Source organism: Talpa europaea, assembly GCF_964194135.1.
Source record: "Talpa europaea genome assembly, chromosome: 7".
NCBI classification, from domain to species: domain Eukaryota; kingdom Metazoa; phylum Chordata; class Mammalia; order Eulipotyphla; family Talpidae; genus Talpa; species Talpa europaea.
The window spans coordinates 96,343,455-96,352,536 of NC_140074.1; the positions used below are offsets into that span (position 1 = coordinate 96,343,455).

The 9,082-nt window shown below is 39.2% G+C and overlaps 1 pseudogene across 1 annotated transcript; it reads left to right on the forward strand.

The window, feature by feature from the left end:
* The first annotated feature begins 4,283 nt into the window (after positions 1-4,283).
* On the forward strand, positions 4,284-5,360 carry LOC311174270 (E3 ubiquitin-protein ligase RNF146-like; annotated as a pseudogene). Its single transcript has one exon. The product of its transcript is annotated as an E3 ubiquitin-protein ligase RNF146-like (transcript).
* Positions 5,361-9,082: the final 3,722 nt, after the last annotated feature.

The window sequence follows — 9,082 nt, forward strand, 5'->3', positions numbered from 1 at the left end:
GTTGAAAGCTTTCTCAGCATCTATTGATATTATCATATGGTTTTTATATTTCTTTTTGTTGATGTGTTGGATAACGTTGATTGATTTTCTGATGTTAAACCATCCTTGTGTCCCTGGAATGAATCCTACTTGGTCGTGGTGAATTATCTTATGGATACATTGTTGGATTCTGATAGCTAAAATTTTATTGAGGATTTTTGCATCAGTGTTCATTAAGGAGATTGGCCTGTAGTTTTCCTTTTTTGTGTTGTCCTTATTCGGTTTTGGTATTAGTGTAATGTTGGCTTCATAGAACGTGTTTGGTATTGTCCCTTCCTTCTCAATTTTTTGGAAGAGTTTGTGAAGGATAGGCACTAATTCATCTCTGAATCTTTGGTAGAATTCATTTGTAAATCCATCAGGTCCTGGGCTTTTGTTTTTGGGAAGGTTTTTGATTACCATTTCAATTTTGCTGCTTGTAATTGGTCTGTTTAGGTGTTCTATTTCTTCTTCATCTAGCTTTGGGTGATTGTAGAGTTGTAGGAATTTGTCCATCTCCTCTAGATTGTTGAACTTGTTTCCATATAACTGTTCATAGTAGTTACTGATTATTCTTTTGATTTCTGCTGTGTCCGTTGTGATTTCTCCTCTTTCATTGATGATCCTGTTTATTTGTGCTTTCTCCCTTTTTTCCTTTGTGAGCCTGGCTAGGGGTTTGTCTATTTTATTGATTTTTTTCAAAGAACCAGCTCTTGGTTTCATTGATCTTTTTTATTGTTTTTTTAGTTTCAATTTCATTTATTTCTGCTTTGGTTTTTATTATTTCTTTTCTTCTACTGGTTTTGGGTTTTTGTTGTTGTTCTTTTTCTAGATCTCTGAGCTTCGAGATTAGGTTGTTTCTTTGAGTTCTTTCTTGTTTTTTGATGTGAGCTTCTATTGCTATATATTTTACTCTTATTACTGCTTTTGCTGCATCCCATACATTTAGGATATTAGTGTCCTCCTTGTCATTCAATTCAAAGAATTTTTTAATTTCTTCTTTGATCTCCTCGTTAGTCCAGTGGTCTTCCAGTAGTGTGGTTTTTAATCTCCATGAGGTAGGATAGTTCCTTGCCTTCTTTTTATGGTTTATTTCTAGTTTGATGCCTTCATGGTCAGAAAAGATGGTTGGTATTATTTCAATCTTGGTGTATCTGTTGATGTTTGTCTTGTGCCCCAGTATGTGATCGATCCTGGAGAATGATCCATGTGCGCTTGAGAAAAATGTGTACTCCGTTTTTTTTGGGTTTAGTGTTCTATAGATGTCTGTTAAGCCCAAATGCTCTAGGTCCTTATTTAGAGCTTTAGTTTCTTTACTTATTTTTTGTCTTGTTGATCTATCCATTGTTGATAGTGGTGTGTTGAAGTCTCCCACTACGTATGTGTTTTCTCTGATGTCTGTTTTCAGATAGGACAACAGTTGTCTGACATATTTTGGTGCTCCTTCGTTTGGTGAGTATATGTTAATGAGTGTTATTTCTTCTTGAAGTATTGTCCCCTTGATCATAATGTAGTGACCACTGGGGTCTCTTTTTATTTTTTTGAGTTTGAAGTCTGTTTTATCTGATATAAGTATAGCTGTTCCTGCTTTCTTTTTTGGTCCATTTGCTTGTAGGATTGTTTTCCATCCTTTAACTTTAAGCCTATTTTTATCTTTTGTAGCTAAATGTGTTTCCTGGAGACTGCAAAAGGTTGGGTTTTGTTTCTTAATCCAGGCTGCAACTCTGTGTCTTTTTATTGAAGAGTTTAGTCCATTTACATTTAGAGTTAATATTGATATGTTAGCATCTGTATTTGCCATTGTGTTTGTCTTTTCTTTGATTTTATTTATTTATTCTTTTAATAACTTTTTTTTTTGGTCTTCTTTCTTTGTTATTCATCCCTCTGAGGTTCTGGCTTTAGGATTCCTTGTAGTATTTTTTGGAGTGGGGGTTTAGTCGTAATGAAATTCCGGAGTTTCTCTTCGTCTGGGAAGGTCCATATTCTTTCTTCAAAGAGGAAGGAGAGCTTTGTGGGATAGAGTATTCTTGGTTGGCATCTGTTTTTTTGGAGTCTGTTGACTATGTCCCTCCACTCTCTCCTTGCCCGTAGTGTTTCTTCAGAGAAGTCTGATGTCAGCCTGATTGGTTTTCCTTTGAATGTTATGTTTCTTCCCTCTTGTCAGCTTCATTATTTTTTCCTTGTCCTGGATTCTTGGGAGCTTTACTATTATGTGTCTTGCTGTGTTTTTCCTTTCGTCGTGGAAGTTTGGTGTTCTTCTTGCTTCTTGTATATCAATTTTCAGCTCCTTCTTCGCATTTGGGATGTTCTCTTCAATTATCTCCTGGAATATTTTCTCTGTTCCTACATCTCTCTCCTCTCCTTCTGGAATTCCTATAACTCTTATATTTCCTTTCCTCATGGAGTCAGATAGTTCCCGAAGTCTTTCTTCGTTCTTTTTCCTTCGTACTTCTCTTTCCTTTTCTGTTTTGTTTTTTTTTATTTCTGTGTCTTCAAGAGTACTTATTCGTTCTTCCATTTCATCTATTCTGCTTTCATTGCTTTTCCCAGAGTTCTTTAGTTCCTCCATTAATTCTTTGATCTCTTGCATTTCTTTTACTTCCCTCTTTAGGGACTCAATTTCATTCTTCTGACCATTGTTTTCCCTTTTTAGGGACTCAATTTCATTCTTCTGACCATTGTTTTCCCTCTTTAGGGACTCAATTTCCTTCTTCTGATCATTGTTTTCCTTTATGACTTCTGCCACTTTTTTAATCAGGGCAATTTTAAATTCTCTTTCTGGAAGGCTCAGAAGTTCTTCCAAGTTACTGTCGTTGCAATCTGGAGGGTGGTTTTCTTTTTGTGGTGTGCTTCTTTCCTGAGGCGTTGTTAGGTTGCGTGTGGTTCTTCTACTCCCTACTGTCTGTTTTCTAATTTGTTGTATGCATTGGGACACTGTGTTGCTCGGACTGGCCGTCATCTTGGGTGAACTTCTCCGCTCCCCTCTGGCTCCTCCATGAACCATCTCTGGCTTCTGGGGGGGCTTTCTGCTGGTTTCAGGAAGTCTTTACTGAAGAAATGTCCCTTTTCTAAACTGGCGAAGCGGGACGCAGTCCCTGTACATCCGGTCTCAGGCACACACTTCTGCGTGCCCGGTCTGCCCCGGACGTGGGTGCCTGCTCCCTCTGTGGGCTCAGACTGCTGGTTGGAAGGGGCCTGGCGTGGGCTAACTTCCCAGCTGGCCACTGGGTCCTCCAGAAGCCTTCTGCCCTTTTCAAGCAGTCTTAAGAAATTTCCCTGTTCTATGGGGTGTTAGTGACTTTTTTCTGGTCGCTAGGGGGCGCCAGAGATCTCTCCTATTGTCCTTGGGGGGCTGTTTTTCAACCCCCCCCACCCCCGTGAGACAGGGAACAGAGAGCGAGAATGGTAGGGTAAACCTCAACGGCTTTGGGGTGCTGTGTCTGCCTTGTGCCCCACCGTCGTGGAGAACCCACGCCCAGAATTTCATGCCCCGGGTCTCAGTTCAAAGCCCTCAGGTCCAGGACGCGGGCTGTAGCCCAGTTCAGTGGCGCGGGAATGGCGCCTTTTGCACCCCGCTCCCGTGCCTGGGCGCCTGGTTCCTGCTTACTCAGTGAGGTACTTTCACCCCCGTGAGGGCCTCCGCGCGTCTCCCCGCAAGCCTAGGTCGCAGGCGCGGGGACCTGGGCAGCCGCGATCCTGGTCCGCGTTTGCTTTTCAAGCATGCCAAGCGCGCTGCTTTTCCGTGCAAGCTTACCGGCAGCCCGGGCTGTGTGCGCGTCTCCCGGGGTCTTTGTTCTTCTCTAATGGCGCCCGTAGCCGTTCGCTCACCGCCGCGGCGAATCCTGCAGGGTTCTCCACAGCTCCTGTTCACGGGGTGTGGTGGCTGCAATAGTTCCTTTCCACTCACAGTCCCGCTTGCTGCGTCGTTTGTTCTTGTTGGTCGTTTTAGTTTGTTGTTTTCCTCCTCCTGTTTAGAGTTTCTTTATACTATAAACATTTACTGTACCTGACTTTACACTATAAAACATCAGTAGTAAAGACAATATAATATGGGCAAAAATTGAGGCACATGGTCAATGGAACAGAATTGAAAGCTCAGGCTGCAGGCTCTAAGACCAAAGAGAAAAAACTGTGAACCAGCCACAGCTGTGGTCAGAGAGTATAGGATGAACCAGTGTAGAAAAGAAAATACTGCAAACTGACTGACTACTAGTGAAGATGATGTTTTATTTTTGTGACAGACATCTGTGGGATCTGTAATAGAAATGATGGCTGGCTGTGGTGAAATTGATCACACAATAAACATGCTTCCTACAAACAGAAAAGGAAATGAGTCCTGTTCTAATACCACACCTTCTCTATCTCCCTGAATGTGCAATTTGTCTGCAAACATGTGTTCACCCTGTCAGGCTACCTTGTAAGCATGTTTTTTGCTATCTGTGTGTAAAGGGAGTTTCATGGCTAGGGAAGTGATGTGCCCTCTGTTGACAAGAAATTCCAGAGGATTTCCTTGCTGAGCCAACCTTATTGTCACCAGAAGAACTCAAGGCAGCAAGGAGAGGAAATGGTGAATATGCATAGTATTATAAAGGAAGAAATGGATGGTGGCAGTATGATGAGCGTACTAGTAGAGAGCTGCAAGATGCTTTTTCCAAAGGTAAAAAGAGCACTGAAATGTTAATTGCTGGGTTTCTATATGTTGCTGATCTTGAAAATATATTTCAGTATAGGAGAAATGAACATGGATGCTGCAGGAAGATTAACTGGATTATAATAGATATACCAAAGAAGAGAGTGGCTGTACTTAGGCTGTACTGAGATGCTAATACTATAACCCTAGAAAGAGAGAGCTCTGCCGATGGAGCGGACAGTGTATCAGCACAGAGTGGAGTTTCTGTTCAGCCTCTGGTATCTTCTGTAAGTCCCCTGGCCTCAACAGATTGTCACTTAACAAGTCCTGCAACACCATCCCCAGATGCAAGCACTTCTCTGGAAAACTCTCTTTTGCTCATTTACAACTCAGTGGAGACAGCATAGCTGAAAGGAGTCATAGAAGGGAAGGTGAAGAAGATCATGAGTCATCATCTTCAGGAAGTATACCAGCACCAGACACCTCTATTGAAGAAACAGAATCAGATGCCAGTAGTGATAGTGAGGATGTGTCTCCGCTTGTTGCACAACACTCGACCCAACAGAGACTTTGGGTTCCTAATGCAAACCAGACAATATCTGATCTATCAGATCAATGAGAAACTGATCGATCAGTAGCAGGGGGTGAAACAGTGAGTGTCAGTGTCAGATCTAGAAGGCTTGATGGACAGTGCACAGTAGCTGAAGTTTAAATAAAAAAAAAAGTCTTCAGCTCCATGCTTAAGGTTAAGTGGTTATCTGTACATTTCTGCCCATTGTAACATTATACTGATCCCTCGCAGTGCATTTTGGGAGTTGGGGGGGGGACGGGGTATGGGAAGGATAGGCTTGTAGTTAAAAGTCTAACATGTCTCTGTTGAGAAACTTATTTAATGTAAGGAACTTGGGTGTTAATAGTTGAGAGCTGTTAGTAATAACCCAGTTTTCTTGAGGTTTGTTTATTTTATAGTTTTAAAAAACTTTCTTCAGTTCTTTTTGCCAGTGTGTGTACTATGTGTGCATCACAGTCCTCATCTGACTCTTGCATTGTACCTTATTTTTCTGCATGGATTGACAAAACCATTACTAAAATTTGGCACCTATGAGATATCTGGTATCAGTATGAACAGGAAGCTTAGTTATATGAGATGAGAATAGATATGAATTGGGAGATTTTAAAACAGATGAATAACAACTTTAATAGTATAGTTACTGACATGGAAATGTAAAGAAAACAGCTCGTAACTTAAGTGTCAGAATCTTGTGTGTAATACACTTCATGGTGTTCCCACAAGCTTTGCTATCTAGTCCTTGTAGTTTGTGGTTTTTCTTGATCCTCATTTTTCTTTTTGAGTACATAATTTATAATTTAATAAATACTAGAGTTTATTAAAAAAAAGAAAGCTCAGAAATGAGTCCACATACATGTCAATACTTGCTTTATGACTGTGGGGCCATGACTATACAATGGGGAAAGCACAGTCTCTTTAATAAAATGGTGCTGGAAAAACTGGAAGACTACATGTGAAAGAATAAAATTGTATTATGTCTAACTTTATACAAAAAATAAATTCAAAATGGATCGATGATTTATTTATAAGACTAGAAGCAATAAAATACATAGAAGGAACACTGACGATACATTTCATGACATCAATGATAAAGATGTTCTTGGAGACTTCACCCCTGTGGCAACAGAAATTAAAGCAAACAAACAATTGGGATTACTTCAGATTTAAAAGCGTTTGCACTATCAAAGAAAACATAGGCCTTCATTTATTCAAGTGGAAAATTACCAAGATACATTGTGAAATCCAAAAGGCTGCATTAGGGTAGTAATGGTAGTATGCGACCATCTGTGGAAAAAAAGATGGGAGAATGAAGATACATTTCTTAACTTCAAAATATATCTGCAGTTCAGTTCAATAATTCTTACCATCCTCATACTACCACCACCCAGGTCAACTGCCCTTTCATAGGCGTGACTGGAGATTATGTCCGGTAGTTTCATCTGGCAGTATTTTGCCATGTAACAAGCTGGTTGAAAAGCAATTTTATCATAAAAGAGAAAAGAATGAAAAATAAACAGAACATTCAAAAGGACATAATGAAACATGATTCATATGACAATACTGAAATAACTGATTTTCTTTTGCAGTTGGAAAGAATGAAAAAGTAAAGAGATACTTCAAAAGGATATCCTGACATAAAATATTAATAACAAAACCAAAAGTACAAAATGCAAAATATTTCAGTATTAATATATTGCAAAAGATACAAAATATGAAACATTTGAATATGTTTAGAATTGTATATATTCATGGCAATATTTTTTTTTTAAAGATTTATTTTTATTTATTTACTTATTTATACAAGTTCTGGGTACAGTCAGAAGCGCGGGAGGGTGAGAGAATTCACCAGAGCCAGAGCGGGGAGCAGAGCAGGCAGAAGGACCGAAGTACACTGCTGAGGGGAGCAGCGGGCGGCAGGAGAGGTCTGCGCACCATGTGGGACCCTCCTCCAGTGCCCCGGGAGCAGCTGGGGATCGAACCTGCACTGCAGAGGCTGCGGGCAGCTTCGCAACCCAGCGCTCAACCGCTGTGCCACCGGGGAGGCCCTATTCATGGCAATATTGTGCAATGAATCGGTTTTCCTTTGTGTTTTGTATCAATACATAAGGCATTTGTCTATTAAGTCTTTTGTTTGTTCATGGTATTAGACATTTTGAGGTAATTTTCAAATGAAATGAAACCAAGCTCAATACTAGCTTAAAAACATTAAATAAAGTCAGATGAAGGTGGTTGATTGATTTGTCAGTTGGGATATAAAACCAAATCATCAACCAGTCAGTTTTCTCTTTACTGGAAAATTGCCTTTCAGCCAATTAGTTATGAAACAATACTGCTTGAACAGAAGTTGTTTTGGGGGAAACTATCCAGAACCAGCCTATACAGGCTCCAAAAATATATGCTTTTGTCATTGCTCCTTAGCTACCTATTAGTATTCTTAAAACTTGTATCAGATTGTTCACCTCTTCTGCCTTCAAAGATTTCCTTTCTTCTTTAGTGTAAAATATACAGTTCCTGGGATGACCTACAGAACATCTGCTCCACCCACTCTTACCCACATTTACTCTACTCCTACCATGCTAGTCACCATTGAATCTTTCTGGCAGGCTAGGCATGCTGTGTATTCCAGGCTGCTGCTGCTTCTTTTTTTTTCATAGTGAGAATTAATTTCTTATATTAGAGGACATTAGTAGAGAAAAACCATCCAAACATTATAGGATTGTTGTAAAAGATGCTGAATGAAAATAGTTCTAAGGAGGGGCCTCCCTGGTGGCATGGGGGGTTGAGACACAGCCTATAGAGTTGTCCACAGCAGCTGTAGCATGAGTTCGATACCCAGCCGCCAAGGGAGAGGCCCACATGGCACAGTGGATGGTGCAGCAGACCTCTCCTGGCTTGCCTGCTGCTCCCCTCAGCAGTGTGCTTTGGTAGGTCTGCCTGTTCTGTTCCCCACTCTGTCCCTGGTGAATCCTCTCACCCCCTACACCTCTGGCCTGTGCCCCAGCTCTTATATGCATAAATGGATGGATCTTTGGGGAAAAAAAAAAAGATAAAATAGTTCTAAGGAAACTATGAATAGGGCTTTTCTTAAATATGATAAAATAGCTTTCTTGATCATTAACTAACATTTGAGGAATCCCTGTGAAGATTATAGAGAAGACAAATAAGCCCGCCCCTGCCATTGTGCAACATAGTATTGAAATACTATGTTGTATACTTTGCTCATTTTTCTATTATGTGATTGTCTTTCCTTAATAATTTGGAGGAAATCCAAACTAGTGATAGGAGTTACAGTGTATATTCCCATTTGCTGTATATCTTGACTTTGCCTATAGTTGTTTTTTTAATGTATAAATTCATGATTATAAGTAGCTCAATTTAATTTTTTTTTTAGAAATTAGCTTTTTTTCCATTGGAATAGTTGAAATAAAATTGCAATTATCTGTATACTTTAAAAATTTGAAATTTCTATCATAAAACTGTGCTAGGATGTTTAGCTCATGATAACTATTTTTTTCTTCTGTAATTCATGTATTTATTGAATGTTTTATGTCTTCTGGTGTACTGAACTTATTTTTATGTTAAGTTAGATGAAAGTTTATTTTATTTTTCACAGAATGAGATTTTGAAATTATTTATTATACCATTTTCTGTTTACTAATTTATTCCTTTTTAGAATCTTAGTCCCCTTTTAATTTATTAGTATTTTTATGTTTATTTTTTTAATTTCTTGATTAGAATGCCTATTTTTTCATTATCATTTAAAAAATTAGTGAAGACTAAAATTCTTCCTCTTAGTACTGCTTTAATAGTATTTGTAGGCTTGGTACATTTTCATTATTGTTGATTTTCATAAGTGTCTGCCG